Below are 21,018 nucleotides of genomic sequence, written 5' to 3' on the forward strand. Positions count from 1 at the left end.
ACAAAAAAAATGAGACCCATCAACCTTTTGGGATAGACTTTTGGAAGGTGATTAACGGCTTCTTTAGCCCATACTTTTCTTCATCATTGTTTGCTTGTGTTTGAGTGAGGGCTTATATATACACACACACACACACACCGTGTGTTCCCAACTATGAATGCACTGGATTGGAACTGTGGCAGCAATACTGCCTCATTTCATTCTAGAAACGAAAAATATGAGACCTCTAACGTCGTGATCCTGCTTCTGACATTTGTGTCACAAAGCTCCCGGTGTCTGAAAGACCACTATTTTTGATGTGCAGCTGTTGAGTTGAAACATCTGATAGTTTCTCTTCTCCAGGCGGGTTTGGTACAAGATACCAGTAAACGATCATTTGTTTCAGTTCTTATAAGCGTCAAGAGACTAATATTAGATAATGGTTCCTCCCACACATGCTCCCTTTCTTCTGGCTTGTAGCCTAGAGGATCCCAGACCCTGAGAAACCATGCAGAGCCATTCTCAGGCAGGCCTGGGCTTTTATCCTCAAGACCCATGGGGCCGCATCTGGTTTACAAAGTCTGACTGAAGGGGAGAGGGGAGAATGGGAAGGCTCAGTGTCACTCCCCCACACCCCTGGCGTCCACACGAAGTCCTTGCTAGTTACACTCATTTCCTTTTGCTTTCTTCCCTGTGGATTCAGAGACTAACTGGCTATGAGTCACTGAAATAGTCCTTTGTGTACTTGGAGGCCATTAGTAAAATTCCCTTTCAGCTCAGGGAAAAAGGGTGGTCAAAGTATTTAACAACTGGTAAGAGTTAACAACTGTTAAGCATTATCCAGTCAGAACGGACACTGGCCGCAGAGCTTGAGCAGGCTCCCAGAAGCCTCTGGTCACAGATTCAGGGGCTGAAGGAGGCAACTGTCTGTCTGTTGGCGTGGGACATATCTCCATACCTTAACGACAGGCAGGTCTGTTCCAGTGTGTTTCTGTAGACAGAGCCCAGCCTTAACCCTAGCAATCATCTCGTTTATCTGTCCTTGTGGTATTTATCCACCTTGCACACGATGATCCACCATTGCCCACTTCTCAAGGTCAGAAAGATCCCTATTTGCCAGGTGGCCTTTGCCTATATCTGCAGAATCATGTAAGATCATATTGAAAAAAAGACTCAAATTGTCAACATGTGCATACGAGAGATGATAGTAACACAAATGCCAGATTATCTCTGATTCAGAGCAAACTGAATGTAGTTGGAAATAGGAGTGTCACAGCATTTGCTGAAAAGATCCTGATATCAGCACACGTTGCTCCGCTAGGAGGGAGATGCTTTGCACTGCTCACCTGTCAGTCCCTATCTGCTCCCAGGCTCCTATTTGGGCCGCCATACTTGTGGAGGAAGTGACATGCCAGCGTACATATCCATGGACAGGGGAGGGTTCCTAGAAACAGGACACGTGGCGAAAGGCAGACGGGTGTTTCATTATGAGTGTCAGGGGTTGTGCCTTTCATTTGGCATAGGGCTTATTTGGAAGAGGAAACAGGCTTAGTCTGAGTTGCCTCAAAGGCGTGAAACAGGAGCAGAGACTAGAAGTTTAAGGGAGATAGAATTGGGGTCAACGTAAAGAAGAGTTGATGGAAGGAAAATGAACACCACAGTTATGTGAGGTCAAAGTCAGTATAATTCAGTTCAAGAAACATCAGTGAGGCACCTACCATGCCCCGGTTACTACGTGTGATGTGAACATAAAGATAAATATAAACATAGTAGCGTCAGTCTACGGTGAGATACAGATACAAAAATAATTAGTAAGAAAACATCAGGACATGCGCCACTTTTATAAGATTCCAAAGGAGTACAGAGAGGAAGTGATTAATTCTTCTCAGGGGATCAGGGAAGTGTCTATAAAAGAGTGAGTGGCAGATCCAGGTTTTAAAAATGAAGTCCCATTTGAATAAGACAGACAGGGATGGAAGAGTAGTCCAGGCTGAGGGAACAGCACGTGCAAAGCCCAGGGAGGCCCTTTCCCTTTTGTCTAGAGAACTACAAGTGTTTTGGAATCAATTATTCCATCAGGGAGTACTAGCTGATATTCTCTTGGGATATTTTACATACACACAGTGAGCTAGAATTTCAATTCTTCATTCATTTCGAAGCATTTGCTTTTGTTTCTATATTTGTTTTGGTTTTCCTCATTCAATACATGAGCTCCTACAATCACTCTGTAAGGAAATTATTTAGGAAAAGATTTTCTGAATTGAAGAAAAGGGAAACATTCAAATGTGAGTAAAATTTAACTTGCTTTTGGATTCAATAGAGTTGCTTTATCAATCTGGCCTATTTTACTCTAGGTAGGAATGAACTTTTACTTTGGTTAGCCTTGGAGACTGTGCTATAATTAAAAAATATATATTCAATATCCTGAACCTTGGTTCTTCGAGGGTAGATTGCTGTTCTGAAAAATGGCTAATGGTCTGGTGACAAAGATAGATGATAAATCAAGGGGAGTACCAGTTTTAGTTTTAAAAAATATATAATCTGAGGGGCCCCATACTCAATTTGATATGCAAAATCTTTCAAAATTCCTTCAAACCATTTTAAAATTATAGTTATATTATATGCAAGCCTTGACTTTCCCACGCTCTATTCATTGGGCTAGAGAGAGAGAATGAGGATGGAAGGGCCCAGGAACTGAGAAGTGTGGGGAAGTGGGTTGCCATGGCAGCAGTGCCAGGAGGCTCTTCTTCTACCCACCACAAATCCACCTGTCACCCCCATAGGACCTAAGGTGGGTCAGCTTTGTGACCCCTTAAATGTATGTCACCACTGGATTTGAAAGGAACACCTGACAGTCTTGCATCAAGTAAAAACTAAGTGTTCCCAAACCATAAGCTGATGACTTCCAAATAGCAAATAAATGTCCCGAAATGATCACTATTTTATACCCAGTTCAATGGAAATATCTGTTGAGTTTATTGCCAGGTGCCACATTATCACTTAACCAAAAATGTCTCTGTAAAAATAACTTCCTCCATTGGAATGGTGGTATGTATACAGAAGAATCTATTTATGTTTCAGTTCAGTTTCAAACATTTTTGAGAAATGAGCTGAATGGATAGAATTTAAGCAATATGTGTACCTCTGGAAAGACGCGGCAGATGTTAGCTCTTGAATTGGTGGAAATAAAAATGACAACCTTTCATTTCATGAGTAGACCTATTTAGGTCTTTGTGGCATTATGCTGACTTTTTAATATAATCTGCAGCAGAAATGAGTCATTGTGAACCAGACTATCTTGTTGTTATAAAACCGTGGCTTCGAGAAGTTGTTAGCCATCCTTCTGCCTCCTGAATGCACATGTTCCTTAGAGTGGGGCCCCCACAGAGTGTGCAGAAGTGCTGGCCACTGGGACAGACACTTTGCATGGGTTACCTCCTTGAATCCTGACAACACCTTTGAAGTGATTGTTCTTTGCAGAAGAGCTAAGGGGGCCCGGAACAGCTGAGCTACAGGGTCGTGCACGAGCGGCTCCTCTGGACGCATCCATTGCTGCCTCAGCAAGGCTCCGTCCTTGGTTCTCAGTACCCTCTGAACTTGCCCCCACAGTGCCACTCCCCTTGTATTTTAATTACTCCCTCCTCTTGGGTCATGTTCCCCATGGCATCCAGAACCCAGAGCAGAGCTGGGAACCACACAGGGTCTGGACAAGTACATGTTGAAGGCAAGGGAGCCACATAAGTGACAAGAGCAGAAAGTGTCTTTAGAGGTCAGGGAGAGGTCAGCCTGGGCTGGGATGGAAGGGAAAGGGGTACAGGAAATGGAACTGTGCTCACCTACAAAATAGGCTGACTTTCAAGCAGGATGACAATGTGGAAAAGGGGAGGCTAAGGTTGACAAATTAGGGGACAATAGGGGACAAATTAGGGTAACTTCTTGTCAAGAAAAAGGCATCAACTGAAGGAGGCAATTCTTTTAACCTAGTGTGTCTCATTTTTCTGCTGCCCTTTGGAAATCATACATAGCAATTTGGAAATGTTGACGCTTTCTTTGTCCCAAACTAAAAATCTGATTTCATTCATCATAGTAAATCCAAATTTATGTAAACTCATTCATGGGTATGAGTCACTTAATTGAAGAGACCTAGTATGCATTTAATATTTTTCATTTGGCCAGATATTTTTTCAATTGTCTCAGCTACCAATTTGAAAAATATATTTTCCTTTTCTAGTCTGAATTTACTTAAGTTTCCTGTTGCTCAACTTCTCTTGTAATTAAGAAGCACTTGACTGAAACTACCTTTTGGAGAAGGCTTAATGTTCTGAGATATTAAATCTGCTGGCTCTTGACACTACAGTGGGTAGCAAATGTCTAGATTAGGAGGTTAAATAAAAGTGCGTTTTTTAAAAACAAAATCCTTTAATGAGCTAGGGTGAGCTCTATGAAAAGCCGCTTCTTGGGATTCAAAACACTTAGCGACCAATCAACTTAGAACATAGAGTTATGGTCAAATGAATGTTTCCATGAGTTCAGGCAATCGCCCACAGTTCTGAGTTCAGTCTTTCTCCCTCCAGCTTGAGGGAAGGTGAATGGAAAGAGGCTAATGTTACAAAATGTTGCTCTCGAGGCAATTAACCTGTCTCTACCTCCTTCCCAGTGAATGGAGCTTTTTGATGCAAACCTGCCAGGAGCTGTGTATTTGCAAGTAAACATTCTCCAATTCAAAGAAGCAACGGGTGGGTCGTTTCACTTACAGTGAGACTGGGAGCATTACTGGCTTCCTTGTCTCTTTAGGGTGGAGAAGCAAAGCTGGAGCCGCCGTGCGTTCACTTTTTCGATGGCAACCTCTTTCCAAAGATGCTCTAGCCAGGGAAAGAGACAGACTTCCTCAAAGCCACTAATGGAAGGTAACCCTTGGATGAGACTGGGTGACTCCACTGACTGACGAGAGGCAAGGTACTGTCCTTCTTAAGTGAGCATTTTAAAGGGGCCCAAATGACCCCAAAGGGTCCTCTGATGGCAAATATGATAACACATCAGGAAGCATCGCAGATCTGCAAGACAGCAGTGACTCACACGACAACAGCAGAGGGGTGTCCAGGGCGATCAGTACTCTCAGGGACAGGCACACATGCTGGAATGGGGTATTCCAGGGCACAAACCTACTCCCCTAGAACAAAGATGGCACCTGAGAGAGTCAGTGGACTGATTGCAGAGTCACTGAAATCTGTGACAAACTCTCCTGCATGCCAGAGGAGGGTGCGAGGTGCTAAATAAGTGACAGAGCAGGAGGAACGGATACACACTGACTCAGGGAGAAGAAATGTGCTCACGAATGGCACGGGTGGATTGGAATGTCCAGACCCTACCCTTGGAGACATGTGCCTTGGTAGAGCTGAGAGATTTCGCCCCAGCTCATTTTCAATTATCCATGGCATTGATGCTGTGGACACATTTGGGTTCTGCAACAATGAATGAGTAACAGCAATTGTTCGTTCAAGAAGTATTTAATGAATATTTATTATTTTAGGGCATGGTGCTGGGACTTGAGAAGGCTACAAAGATATTTAAGGGTTTATTCACTATTTTCAAAGAGAATATATATGTTCATACCCTGTTTCCTGGAAAATAAGACCTAGCCAGACAATCAGCTCTAATGTATCTTTTGGAGCAAAAATTAATATATGACCCGGTATTATATTATATTATATTATATTATAATATATTAATATAATTTTTGCTCCAAAAGGCACACTAGAGCTGATTGTCCAGCTAGGTCTTATTTTTGGGGAAACACAGTATATATATTCTATATATATAACATATAGACATATGTATACACAGACATACATATGTGTGTGTATATACATACACACATATATATTCTCTTATATATAATATATTCTCTTTCTAAATTATAAGGACTTCAATAGTAAAGTTTTGAAAAAATTGGCTAGAATTTTAGAATTTTCATGAGGTTGTCTGGCATCAACTGATGAAAGAGAAGTCTGTCTTTTGCTACTCAGGGAGACACTGGATAACTTTCTAAGTACCAGAGAGAAACTCTTCCATGGATAAAGAAGAACCATGAAAGAAGAACTGAATCTCCAACGTAGAAAAATCAGGTTCTGAATCCAAGCTTCACCCCTGCATAACTGTGTATGGGTTCCTTAACTACTGAAGACTCAGTTTCTGAGAACAAAAATATCTACTTCAAAGGATTGGGTAAGGATTATATTTTCTAATGGCTGGCCCATGGTAGACCCTGGAAATGTTAGGTCTTTCTCCACAATCTGTTTCCTTTTGTTGTACTTCACTACAATGGATTTATATTGAAGATCTGACTGCCTGTGGTGAAGGCCTGGGAGAGAGCAGAAAGTCTTCTCTGAAAATATGACACCCAAGGTATCCTAAAACTTGCCATCCTCAAAACACGTAACAATGCAGAATAAACTATTAAACGCTTTTTAAGTGCAAGGCTTGGGGAGATAAATGATCAGTGTACAAAAAAAGCTAAGCAGAAGTACACATCCAGAAAGGTGAGTGCTAAAATTATCAGCAGCCCAAGGTTACCTGGATATTCTGGTGAAACAGAGCTTTGGATTTAATTTAGAGATGAACAGATGGGTTAGGTGACCCCATAAAAAACTAGGGTTTTATGAAGGCCTGTGCCCTCAGTGTAAGGATGAACCAAAATAGATTCTCCCACAAATGCAAACGGCCAGCGAACATATCCAGTATTCAAACTTGATTCTGGGAAAAGGAGTAGAAGTGATTTCTGAGAATTTGTTACCATCCTTCACATGGGTTTGAGGTCCAATTCATAGTATGCATGTGGTCTGTGAAACATCAAGCTGAGAGAAAGTTACATTCAGGACAGATTGGTGGTGGCCCCAGGCACTGAGCAGGAGTAAGGATGGTCTCTCCAGAGTAAAGCACCTTCAGTGCAGGCTTCAAAGAAAGCTCTTAAATTCATGAGTTAAAAAAAAAAAAAAAAGTAATCATAAACTACATAAGTAAACAAAGAACCACGAGTGAGAGTCTGCAGAAACAATCAATACATAGAAGAATAAAACAAGAGAATATCAGATATTGACATTATTGGACAAAAACTATAAAGTAAATATATTTAATATGTTTTTAAAGAGAAATGGATGACTTGAAAACATGAGAAAGGAAGAGTATAAAAGTCAACTTTGAAAGAGCAACAAATATGTCTTCCAGAATTAGATAGAATTGAGGAGGGAAATGGTAAAAGGCAAGTTAACCTTATGAAACTACACTGAATGCGGTAGAGGGTGACGAGGAGGTGAAAACAACAAAAGGGGTTGAAAACATGCACGTAAATTAAAAAGGTATCACACACACTCAGTCTTGCGGAAAGAGGTAATAAAGAGAACAGAGGAGCTGCCACGCTGAAGCGATGGTGGTGATGGAGAAGTCTCTTGAATTCATGAAATCCACAAACCCTCAGATTTAGCAACTTCAATGAATCACAAGCAGGAGAAAAGAAATCCACTCTAGAATTATTGTACTGAAATGACTGAACACCAACAATAAAGGAAGCTATTTGAGAAGTAGCCAGAAAAAACAAATGATGTGAAAGGAGCCTTGATTACATAGGCAGGGGATCACTCCCACGGAGGCAGTGGGAGTGAAAATAAAATGCAATGGTATCTTCGGAGAGCTGGAAGAAAATAATGGTCAACCTAGAACTGTGTACCCAGTGGAAATGTCTTTCAGCAAAGGAAAGATATTTTCGGACAAACAGCAATGAGAGATCCTCACTGATGGAACTTCTCCAGAAAGTACGCACCAGGAGGAAGAAAATGACCCCAGAAAGGTTGGACACAGATGAAGGATAGATGAGCAAAGCAAACACATGGGGCTCACAAACACAAACTAAAGCAAAAAATGCACTCCCAGATTACTTCACTCATCAGAGAACAATTTATAAAAGGTTCAAATACTCAAAATATATCTTGTCTTGGCACAAACATAAGAGGAAATCTATGAAGAAAACCAGACAGTGAAAAACACTAAGTTCAGATGGTCAGGGTTTACCTGCTAAAGGGAGGACACCGAGTTTCAATAGCTTTTTATGTTCTACTTCTGGAGCTTAGCAGCGACTATGTGAATGCTTATTTTATATTCTGTATACCTTTAATGTAAATTACACATGCACATGTTCTTTGGTATGTTTGAAACATTTCTTAATAGAAAAGATTTAAATATTCTCTGAAAAATCCACCTTGAAAATTGCAGATAATAATCAATTTTGAACAAAAACATTCAAAATTTGCCTTAGTGGGATGGGTCACTCTCGTTCGTGGAGCCTGTCAGGTGACCCCTTCTTGAGTCACTGTCACCACGGGAGTTTGTTTAAAGCTGGGCCACAGGAGATTTGGAGATGGGTTAGCCTTCTAGATGGGACAGGGCACAGAAAGCTACTGAATTACCTGCAAAGTTGTTTCCTAAGTTGCTTGGAATTTAGTCAGTAGATAAAAGACCACACAACCTGCATTGGAAGTCCAGGGGCAAGGGAGCCTGTGAGCATTGTGACCAGTTAGACAGACTTTGAGAAAGATTCTAGAAAGATGGAGAATGGAATAAGGCAGATGGCCAATCATCGCCAAGAAAGATCTGACATTCTCTTAAACAGCCCTCCCCTTATCTCATTTCCACTTAAAAGGAGGTCTTCTTATCCCCCTCAAACCTCCTTCTAGGTTTTTCCTTGGGTTTATTTGCATAAGTAAGTTAAGTAGGTGAGAAAAAGAAAACTGAAAAGTGGAGTTGGTTGGGCCCACGCCTCCCTAGGACAAACCTTGATCTTGTGATCATAGCCTCTTAAAGTTGGAGGGGACTGAGCGGAGCAAATTGTTGAGCAGTGGGGAGAAGGATGGGAGGTGGGATGGGTGGGATGGACAGGACCACATGGAGGGACTTCCCCAGAAATCTGGCTCTTGCATCAACAGCCCTTTCAAACGTGTTGTGCTTCACTGAGATCAAATGCACAGGAACTGGGCAGTTTTCCAACTTGTCCTGAATTGTACTCTTGACAGTCTGCCTTTATTACTGGTTTCTTAAGTGTTGTGAATGCCAAGAAAATCAGACACCATAAAATGAAGGTTAGATTTTAAAACCAAATATTAACCATACCTTTCATGTTTATATGTTTCCCAGGGGACAGCACATTTTTTTTACACCCATTATTGCATTTCTCCTCCCCACCGCTGTATAAATTATACAGAGATAATTTGCTCCAGGTCACACAGCTATTAAGTGGAGGAACTGGGACTAGAATTCAGAGCTTCTTTTCACACTAGCAGCTCGGTTCTGGCACATCTCTGTGTCCCATCTGCTGTTGATGAAAACTTCACCATGACTCTGCTACAAGGGTACAGATAATTTGCACACTGACAATTTTCTCCCAAGTGCACTCTCCCTTTCTCAATGAAGTTGGTTATTATTTGGATGGGTCAATAACCCCAGAAGTTGAGAATATGACAAATTCTGGATTGTAATGTAAAGAAAAAGTGTCTTCTGAGTATTTCTGAACTATGAGGAAAGGCTGTAGAAAGGAAATGGTTTTGTCATAGTCTCTTGGGCAGTCAGTCCATCTCTGCTTTCCATGAGGCCAATCCATCAGTTAGAGAAGCAAATCAAGTTCTGGAAAGGAAGGCTCATTGTCCAGGTTTAGATCGGAAATGATTCTACTCAAAAGTTGGCATGAAACCATGGCCCCAAAACCCTAAGTCCTGTTGTCCCTTCTTACCAGTGTGAAATAGGCTAGGTCCTTTTGGAAGCTAAATGCTTCCAAGCTTTGGGTCACACTTAATTTATAAGGGAACTTTTGGTGCTGGGGATCACATGGGACCTCTTCACAAAAGAAACACCTGATTTACAAGCCCAAGAAGTCACATTCTTCCACCTTTATTGCCCTCCATAAAAATGAGAGTTTGCCTTATTAGAGCCGTTCATTGTCATCTAAGAGATAAAATAAAGGTAGGCACGTTTGATGGGCTATGGCTCTAGAAGTTTGCACACTGAAAATTATTTGGTTAGGTACAGTAAGCAAATACCCTTTAAAATGATCCATCCGTGTAACGGTTCTAAAGAATATAGTGTCGGTGCCCCATTTCGTGCAAGTGTAGGGGAAATGTCCTCTCATACACAGTTGCTTGGTGTGAAAACAATATTTGGAAAGCAAAATTTAGCAATTTCTCTAAAGACTTCAATATACCTATCTTTTGACCCAGCAATTCTTCCTCTAGGAATTTATCATAAAGAGATTCTGCCCAATGAGCACAGAGAGGTCCACTCAGTGATGTACATCTCAGCATTGTTTATAAAAGCGAACAATTACAACAACTTGAATGTCAGTCAATGAGCAATAGGTTGGAGAAATGGTGGTCTAGTTATGCAGTGAAATACTATTCAGTTAATAGAGAAAGAGACGTGCATCTGTATGTACCACTATGAAGTCATCTCTACCATATACAAAGCAGAAAAAGCAAGTTACAGGGTAGTTTCTATATTGGGTTTGTAATTTTTGTAAAAAAAAATAAAATTTCAGGGGCATATAGCGTGTTTCCCTGAAAATAAGACCGGGTCTTATATTAATTTTTGCTCCAAAAGATGCATTAGGACGTATTTTCAGGGGATGTCTTATTTTTCCATGTAGAACAATCTACAGTTATTCAAATACAGTCATGTCATCTTCTTCTGGAACATCATCATAACGTACTAAATGTGTCTGTCTGGCTGACGATTTTAACTGGGGCTTATTTTCGGGTTAGGTCTTATTTTGGGGGAAACATGGTATATATAATATACATTGAAAAGATTGTATGTCCATGAATAACGAACTGGAAAGAGATATACTAAGTCTGAATGGTTTTCACCTCTTGGGAGAAGGAATGGGGAGAGGATTTCTTTTTCTCTTCCTTCCTTCCTCTTTCTTTATTTTTTTCTTCCTTCCTTCCTTCCTTCCTTCCTTCCTTCCTTCCTTCCTTCCTTCCCTCCCTCCCTCCCTCCCTCCCTCCCTCCCTCCTTCCTTCCTTCCTTCCTTCCTTCCTTGCTTCCTTTATACACTCCAGTATTTTTAAGGTTTTTGCACTGAGCAAGTACTACTTTCATACCTTAAAATGTCAATAACAATTTAAGGGAGAAATAGCTAACATATCTGGGGGCCTTGTTCTTCCCTCAGCAGAATGCTGACCATCTCACATGTGGAAGCTCCTGGGCTACTTGCAATGGCTCTGTGGGGTAGATAATGGCATCATCTCACCTTATGGATAAGAAAGTGAGAATCCAAAAGTCTAGATAACTGGCCCAAGGTTCCCTAGGTAGGGTGGGCAGAATGAAGACCTGATTCCCCAGCTCCAAACAAGGAATCCACGCTCTCACCTCTTCATTCTGACCGCTTCAACCAGAAATGTTTTATATCTGGAGGTCTAATGGGAGCCATTTAAGGATCTGAATGGGGGACCAGGAAATTCAATTCGTCCCAGAGAGAGGACGCTGGAGCCCTTTCAGAGTGACATGGTTTGCCCCTGTGCTGACTGTGTTGGTCCCCAGCCCTGCTCTGGCACGAATTCTTTGCATGGGCCTGCAATGCAGTGGTGAAAGAACTAAGGGAAATGCCCACTGGGCTTCCTCTTAGTGGAAGAAAATGACCTTTAAGCTAAAACAGAATGGCTTCCCCACCCAGGCTCCTGGAGAAAGCCGAGGGCAGCTTGATCTCAGAAGTGCTGCTTTCCTGGGCGGACTGGGTCAAAGGCACTGACGGGAGAGGCTGCACGATGGGTGCTGGCATCTCTTCTTCTGGGAACAGGGTTTTGGCTCTTCTGCAAGTGGCCACAGAGATCTGGTTACAGCCTTGCCGAGCCGGAGAAAAGGGCAGGCTGAGGTCAAGCAAGGGCTGCGAACTGTCCGGGAACTAATTCACCCCAAAGCCCTCAGCCAAGTGGGGTAGGTCTCAGAGCCCCCTTTCCTCGCCTCTCAGAGGGCTATGGCAGCACTCGTCTTGCCAGCTCCTGGGAACACTGAAAACTAAGGACGCTGGAGAAAGTGAATGTGGAAAGTTCCAAAGTTCTAGTAAAGCCGTTTCTAAGCTCTGTTCCTTGGCAAGGTGCGTAACCCTGCTAATACAAACTTTAATTTTCATTTAAAATTCCTTCATTCTGGAATGCTTCCATCTGCCTGACGGCACCTAGGCAAGTCCTCTTCATTTTTTCAGATTCAATACAACTATGGCTTCTTCCAGGCAGGTTCATCCACATCGAGGCCTGGGGTTGGGGGTCCGGTCTCCTGCTGCTCTGAGAACCCAGCGTGGAACATCCCCACCCCCACAGCACGCCCCACTGATTGCATGGACACTGTTCCTTGTCACATCTCACTCAAGCACGAGCCATAGAAAGATATCAGGGTCCTCTCCCGAGCACAGAGCAGACACAACAGTCAGTAGCTGTAACCTGCCTGAGTCATAACTGTGCCCAACAAAGACCACAGGTTTGCCACCATGCCAGGGGCGGGGGAGGCTGGTGGTGGGTTTGTGCCTGGCTGGTGAGGGAAAAACCATTAAAAGGACTCCTAGAGAGAATATGAACGAGCAGCCCAGGAGTGATATCAGAGGTGAAAGACAGAAGCACCCATCCCAACGGGCACCCTTCCTGGCAGATTAATTGAACTACAGACAGACATCTAGGAAGACAGATTCAAAAATGGAGAACCACCTGGGAAGATAAATGACAGAAAACACCCCTTTTAGCACTTGCTCACTCCCCTCAGAGCAGACTGGACACTTTTATGCGGTATGCAACCTACACAAACAGACATGGTGGTCTTAAAATAACATGATAATACTGCATGCTGCCCTCCTGCTGGGGCCAGGTTATAGAGTAGGTGTTTCGCATATGTTATTTCCTTGACTCTTCATACTAACTCTATGAAACAGGGATTATTGCCCTCATTTTAAAGGCAAGGTAAGCTGAGGCTCAGTGAGGACATCTTCTCAAGGCTGTCCGGCTAATAAGGAGAAGCTAGTACCCGGGCCACTGTGCTGGCTCTCGGGGGCCTGCTTCTGATCTACTCTACTAGGTCTCCGAAAAGCACGTGCAAAAAGACATCTACACACACATTGCAAAAGAAACTGATGGACCAGAGGAAACACATCCGAGGAAAAGAAAGTAAAGAAACTTCAGAAAATGGGAGATTTAAGAGCAAAAGGAGATGTCATCTGGACATTTCACAAAAGAAGCTGATGGCAAAAGCCAACAGGTGTCGGTTTTCTGAGAAGCAGCATCTGCTCATGATGGGGCCATGGAGGGTGACGAGAGGGTGACACAGCAACACCTGTTCTCTTAATATGCCAAGGCCAAAGACTTTGAGACAGTTGGCAAAGGTTATAAGACAAAAGCATGGGCAAGCTCTGGCCTCAGAGAATGAGTCTGTGGGTCAGATAAAGAAGGAAGAACAAAGGTTTCTAACGGGGCATGAAACAATTGCAGTAACAGCAGCAGAAATGCTGAAGCCATTAGGTTTGCAAATAAAACAAGAAAGGAATAGGTTGGGAGGCTATGAGTCTAGTAAAAGATGAAGTGGAAGCAAAAGAAGAGATTGGATATTTTAAATCCATTCATTGAAACAAAGTGACCCATAAATATATAAATAAATAGTATTTGTGAGAAATACAGACCTGTTTTTGAGGACTATTTGGAGAAGCTTGCTTTGTGGTAGGAAGAAATTTATGGATATGTCTAGTGTATATATAATACTTTATTTTTAAAAAAGTCTTCTAGAAGTATATTGAATAAATTATAAGAAAGTAATTAGTATGTAAGTCTTGGTTTAAACCTAAGCTACAGCTGGGTTTACATATTTCATTAATAATTATTAAGCACAGTCAATGTACAAAGACCTGTGGTAGACCCTCGGGCCAGCAAAAAGAACTGGACATCAAGTTTGCCTTCAAGGGCCTACACCATCATTAGAAGTAGACAGTGGTGTGCCAAGGGCAGGCAGTGGGGTGCAACCCAGCTTTGGCAATGAGGGGCTGCATTTTGTGCAGAGAATTTTAAAACAATAATAAAACTAAAAGCCAGTCATTCTAAACAAAGTCAGTGACAAAATACTACTCCTCCCAATAAAGTCTTTTGTTAGTAGAAGTGAAGGTTTGGCAAATTACAGCCAGTGGGCTAAATCCAGACATCTGTCTGTCTTTGTAAATAAAGTTTTAAAGGAACACAGTCAGGATCATTCATCCCTGTATTATCTATGGCTGATTTCTTTCATGATGCAAAGGCTGAGTTGTGACAGAGGCCAGATGACTGCAAAGATTAAAATATTTACTCTGTGGCACTTACAGAGAAAGTTTGCGCACCCCTGGTCTGTTATAAACAATTGCTGCAATTACTGTTGAATTTTGATCATATATATATATATATATATACGTGTATATATATATATACACACACACATATATACGTATATATATATATACATATATATATATATATGTATATATATATATATCAACTTCAATTAGCACAGTTTTATTACTTGTTCTTTAATAGACATGTATTCTACAGGAAAGTTAATTCTACAACTCCCAGGAATATAGTCTGTTGTGAGAACTAAGCTATGTGAATCTGTTTAGAGAGTAAATTTGTCACTGGTTGGGCTCTGTTCCTCTCCAACCCTGATAATATTCTTGCCTCAAGGAGCAGATTCAAAAAATATGATGATAGCACTTGCTTATAAAGTATACAGAATTTGAGTTACTCCAGTATTTTTGTATGTGTCCATTTAGAATTTTTGTTCACATATGAAATTTTAAATAATGAACCAGACTGCAAACTGCTAGACAATAATTTTGCTTGGTAAGCGCAAATTTTAGTTCCTACATGACCTCTTTTGCAGAATTTAATTAGTGTCTTTAAAATTGAAATTAATTTACTTACAAATGTTAATTATTTGGTTTAAAACTAAAGAACAAATCAAGAAAATCATGATTATTACTGAAAATAATTTTGTCACATAGAAGAGGGAGTTTCAAATACACAACACCTCCAAAAGTGTATGACCCTTCAATAGCAACAATATATGAAGGCTAAAGGTCATGAAAAATGTGTCCCGACAGAGTGTCATGGAGGTTTCAGATGAGGATAAGCCTTCAAATGGAAGAAATCAGTGTTTGTCCTGTTTGTAGAAAATGCTCCTGACAGCCATGTAATGCCTGTGAACGTGTGAGCGTGCATATATTTGCTCTGCACCAGCTAGTGTGGACACGTGCAAAGAGCACCCCACTGCCCCCACCACAAGTATGTGTAAAGCTTAGTGGTGGGTTATTCAACTCCAAGCATATACATGAGACCAAGATAATCCTCAGGATGGCACTGGTAAAAAGGGAGATGAAAGTCAGAAGGAAGACAGGCTTTCCAAATTATGGTGTTACATTTACTTTCAATTCCTTTCTTCCTTCCCTCCCTCTTTCCCTTCTCTCCCTCCGCCCCTCTATCCCTCTCTCCCTCCTTCCCTCCCTCCCTTTCTTCTTTCCATAGATGTATACTGAGCACATACTGTGTGGGAGGTATTGTGCTAGGTTTGGAAAATATAGCTCTAACCCTAATGCCTTGTAGTGGGCTGTGTGGGTACATGCGTACAATATGCATCCTGAGAAAGCAAAGGGGTTCATGGAGCCATGTGTGCTTCCATCCCATAGCAACTTCAACACTAAAGATTCCTGGAAAAATCAGACTATTGAGTAGACTGGAAGAAAGACGATGAGCGTGTTCTCCAGCTACTCCTGCCCGGCACCCGCATTACTGTTGGTCGTTTCTCGGCCCACAGGTCCCATCGTTTGTGTACACCCATGGCTTGTGAGTCACCGAGGAATCACAGCGGTGACCCTGACCATAACAAAGATAGCCATTTGTTTACCCTTTGAAACGTGACCAGCTGGCCCATTAATTTTGCAGCATTAATTTTAAGAGGAAATTAGATTCCAGCCGGAGTCATTAATCTTTTTAAAATAGCTCCATGAGAAGAGAGCATTGATCATCAGAATGTAATTTTCTGAGTTAGGAAGTGGTCAAGACGTTTGTGTCAGGGCTCCTGTACGTCTAAGGTTTTCAAGGCATTTTCTCAAACGACTCAATCAGGTCAAGGCAATGGTTTTAAGTCTGGGAAAGAAAGACCACTTCAAAGAGCCATTGCTTCCTAAGATTTAGCTGACACCCTCCTCTTGCAATCGCAAAGGGAATGGCATGTATTGAGTCATAATACCCAGTCATTGATTAGTCTCCTACCCAAATACTCCTCTTCCTAAGACATGTCTATTTAGGATATAGGATTATACAATATTGCTGCTCAAAGTGGTTCAGTGATGGTTAGAAAGTAACCCATTTATTTATATTTAAACCCTTTTTTTTCAAATTTGTTAATCCTTCTGTAGCCTGTCAGCTCTTAAAGAATGAGGATGATGTTTTTCATTAAAGGAAACCAAGTCTCTCTTCATAAGTTAATCTAAAAGCAAAACCTCTCCTAATTAGTTTATACCCTTTTAATTTAATCCTCTATTGCTTCTGCATTCTTCTGAAACTGAAATATTACTTACCTAGCTTTGTTTTTTTTTGTTCAACTCATCTCTCTTATTTTCAGTCATTAAATTCCAGGACTTTAAAAAATATACTCCTATAAATATACTCTCTTCTCATGGCTTTTAAGAAAAATGTGCCACTGAAAGTATGCATAAAAATAAGCTTCTATGTCATCCACATTTTATAAGAAAAATAAAAGCAGCAAACAGAAAACCAAAGTAATGTGAAGAGTTACCACATCACATGTGGGTCCAATTTAACTATTTGTTATTGATAATACAGGAGATGGAGAAGGTCTTCAGTAGGTTCTATTATACCTGCTCCTAATTATTCAAGAGCTGTAACTATTTGTACCATCTGCCACCGTGGAAAGAATAAAGACAGGCTAAAGAGGACTTAAAATTAATACATGATTTTCAGGTCACAATAAGAAGGAATGGAGTTTTTGGCCATAACCCAATGTTGATAAATCAAATTTTGGTTTAGGTTCACAATTACTCCTATTGACATAAGGAATTATACATTTAGCCCTAATAATCAAATCAGAATCAAGAAGCTGCTCACATGCAAAGTGACCTCTACAGAGCTTTATTAAAAATACTCTCTCAACTGCTTGATTATATTCCTTAATACAGAGCAAGAATTTCCTCTAAAAACACCTCCTTTTTCTTTTTGCATGTCAACTGCTATTATTTTCCATCACCAATTATCTAGTATATACATTGTCTCTTTATAATCCCCAATCCAGAGTACATCAAACTCCCCGTAAGGCTTAAGTTGTGCAAGAGAACCCATGTCTCTAAACGTAGATTGGCGTCTTCTGAAAACCTAATGCACCAGCATTCACGCTGATACCTTCCCAGGCCCATTGGTGTATATGTGTCGGCAAGAAGAAAATAAATCAGTGTTGTTTATTTTCTATAGGACATCTTCCTCTTGCCCAGTCATCTCAATGTGCTTTGACTTTTCTATAAGAGTGTCATCAATACAGATAGAAACTGTCATATCTTAATGCCAGTTATACAAATAAAGTCACAAACAGCAAATTTCTAAAAATAGACAAGGTTTCTTTATATTTACTGGAAGCACTGAAATAGAATAAGTATGAAATATTGGCAAATTACTATCCCATGAGGCTTTTGGGTTGAGATGTTCAATTTATTAAGCGGGTGAGAAATATCTTGATTAATGGGTTATTTAATTCTTATGTCAATGGTAAATTCATTTTGTTATAGAAGAAAGAATGACTTTTATTTTTAATTCAAAACATCAGAAATGTCAGCAGTCGAAGTGACTGTTGGTTTAACCACATCTTCTCTAAATTGGCAATGCAAGGCAATGGCCTAAATTTAAGCACTGCAATTGTGGTTTTTGGTTTTAGAACCATCTCACAGTTGTTAGTTACCATACTTGAGCAGAGGAAAAAACTGCTCAGGGTAGGGAAAGGAATTTGCAAACTGCCACAGCAGATTAATTTAGAGTAACTTGGACCCCAACCATGAGAGTCACACATGCCTTCTGGAATTATTTGGCCAAGCTTGTATTGGTTAGGTCAACAAGAAAAGACTGCTCTGGTTGTTAAAATAAAAAAGACAGAGAGATGAGAAAAGGCATTTGAAAAGCTAATGCATGAGCAGTATTTTCAAATGGAAAATATCTTAGCTGGAAACCTGAATTCTGAAGTCTAGCTTTTGGATATCCATGTCTTTCAACCTATGGAAGTTAGGTACAGTGATTATCACACATAGGTTTGAAAATATGTGTTTTGCGTCTCGCCTTAATTAAGCCATCATGATATTTCCTTTCTCTCTCTCTCTCTCTCTCTCTCTCTCTCTCTCTCTCTCTCTCTCTCTCTCTCTTTACAGCCACACAGTGGGTTCCATGTTTTCAAGGCGATGTGTGATCAAGGTGGCAATAACACTGTTGTTTCCATTCATTCACTCAAACAACCCAGAAATTCTACTCCACATCTCTACCCTAGAGTAACTCTTGCACTTGTGCACAAGAAGACACACGAAGAATATTCACGACCAAATACTGCAAACATTTTTAAGATACCTAAATTTCTAACACCAAGAGAATGGGTTAGAAACAGGATGTATGTATGTACATATGTTTGTGTGCATGAGGACGTGCACATAAAAACAATGGACTAGAATTTAGGGGCGAAATGTATGTATCAACGTGGATAAATCTCAAAAGTATTTTCACTCAAAGTGTTAAGTGAAAATAACAATTTGAAGAAGGATACATCGGCGTGGTACCATTTATTTGGAGTTTATACGCAAATTCATACTTTGTTGTGTTTTAGAATAAGCATGTAGAGATATAAATAATGCATGGGTGTGAGAAATGCCAAATGCAGAGAACGGTTCTTTCCATGAGCCCTGGAGGAGAATATCAGGAGGTAAAACTGACTGGGTAATGTTTAATTTCTAACACTTAACTGGATAGTAAACATAAAAGTATTATAGTATTTTACGAATTAATTTTATTAATTAACAAATGTATTTTATTGTACCATTCTTTATTTCTTTTGCACATATGAAACATTTAATATTCATTTAAAATATAGAAAAAGAGGTAAATGGAGTGAAGAACTGGAGACAGATTCTGGGTACTTGGTGGAGAAAAAAATCCTGTTGTAAAGGTGAGCAGCAGAGTTTAGTCATTATTGAGGGCACGTGTGTAGTTTTGAAGGCAAAGGGAAAAAGCCAGTGGGATAAGAGAGATTTCATATCCTACAAAGAGTGATGATTTACATGGTGGTGTCCCTGAGTAAGCTGGAGGGAGTGCAGATTAAGACAGCAGATGAAAGGGCGGACTTGTCATGAAGAATGGGCAGCGTTTTCTCTGAGGCTGAAATGGAATCAAAGATGGAATCAGAAAGCGAAATTCTTTGATACTTGGAGGAAATTAACTAAAGAAACTCATGTTGGATGCCGTTGATTTCATCAAATAAAGAAGGTGAAATGACCTGCTCAGTCCTTTCGGGGCCCAGCGTCTCGTGTTGTTTCCCCTTCCATATGCCCTCTCGCGTCCCTCTCTCACAAGGTCTACGTACTCACCTGTCCTCTCCATAATCCTACCACCACCACCACTAGACTATAAACTCTTCAAAGGGAGGTGCAGGGCCTGGTTTCTACACTCTAGTACCTTCAGCATCTACATACTCATTCAGAACATAAGTAGTGGGAGCTAGTCAAAACTGTTAAATGAGCAAAAGGCATGAGGTGGTATTAATTAAGATTGGGGGTTCAAAAGAGGAAAAACATTCCAGAGCTTCTTTGGGGAACATATCTAAGCTCTACAGCTGAAAGAAATAAAGATTTATGGATTGGAACCAAGATGGACCACGAAAAGATCAGATCTGCAAATGCCTGTGATTTTCTTCAGTGACACTCTGAAGTCCCAAACCAAGAACTGAAAAGCCAGTTTTGGGAGTAATCTGGGACTGCGGTCAGCACAGCAGGCCCAACTGTAGGTGAAAGGGGCCTTGAGGCTCGGGGTTGAGCCTGAGAGCAAAGTTGAAGTGTCTGACCACAGAACGTCAGCTGAACAGGGCTGAGGAGTATCAAGTGGGAAAAACAAAATGAAGCAGAAAGGGGAAGGTATTGGAGGCTCCACTGGGGACAAAGGGCATGAACCACAGGGGTGGTAGCTGAACTGGTAGGTGACTGTGAATACAGATGGTTGAGTCAGCTGGGTGGTAGAAAAGAGACTTGTGCTTCAGCCACAAAGGTTGTCATGGAAGAGGGTGGTGATGGGGAAGGCAGTCTCTAGGAGCTGGCCAGATTGCAGGAAGATTAAAGGGAAAGTAGAGTGAGGTTCACAGGCGAGTGGGAAGCAAAGATCCTCCTCTCATCCACCAATGATCTTAGCTTTATAGATAGTAGATCAGATTAATAAAAGTACAAAAAACTAGCGCAAAGAATGCAGTTGAGAAGTATACAATGAGATAACCATGGCAAAATGGCCACTCTAATGTCTTTACCACTTAATAAATGGGGTCTTCACCACCTATTTTCCCATCCACAAGCAATCTAATTGTGCTGATGTTTCCACATGTGCCATATGACCACCTGAACTTCCATTTTAGGAGAGAGATTCAGGTCATGTGATATAGGAATGAAGATGGTAAAAAAGATGAAAATGTACGTGCATAGTATTTCCATAAATATTAATATCTAACAATAAATATTTGGGAGTAGTAAACAGTTGGGTCAATAAATAATTAGGAGAAAACTGCTTTAGTTGGTTTTCTAATACAGAAAGATACATTAACTGAAAGTCCAGGTTTGTTTATCAAATAAAGAAAATATCACTGACAACCAGTGGGACCCTTAAGAAGCACTGACTGAGTTCCTTAAAGCGAGACCATGGTGTTCATATCAAAAATATGTAAAAGAATACCAAAATCCAAACAACGTGAGAGAAA

The sequence above is a fragment of the Rhinolophus ferrumequinum genome, chromosome 2, assembly GCF_004115265.2.
Source record: "Rhinolophus ferrumequinum isolate MPI-CBG mRhiFer1 chromosome 2, mRhiFer1_v1.p, whole genome shotgun sequence".
In the NCBI taxonomy this organism is placed as follows: domain Eukaryota; kingdom Metazoa; phylum Chordata; class Mammalia; order Chiroptera; family Rhinolophidae; genus Rhinolophus; species Rhinolophus ferrumequinum.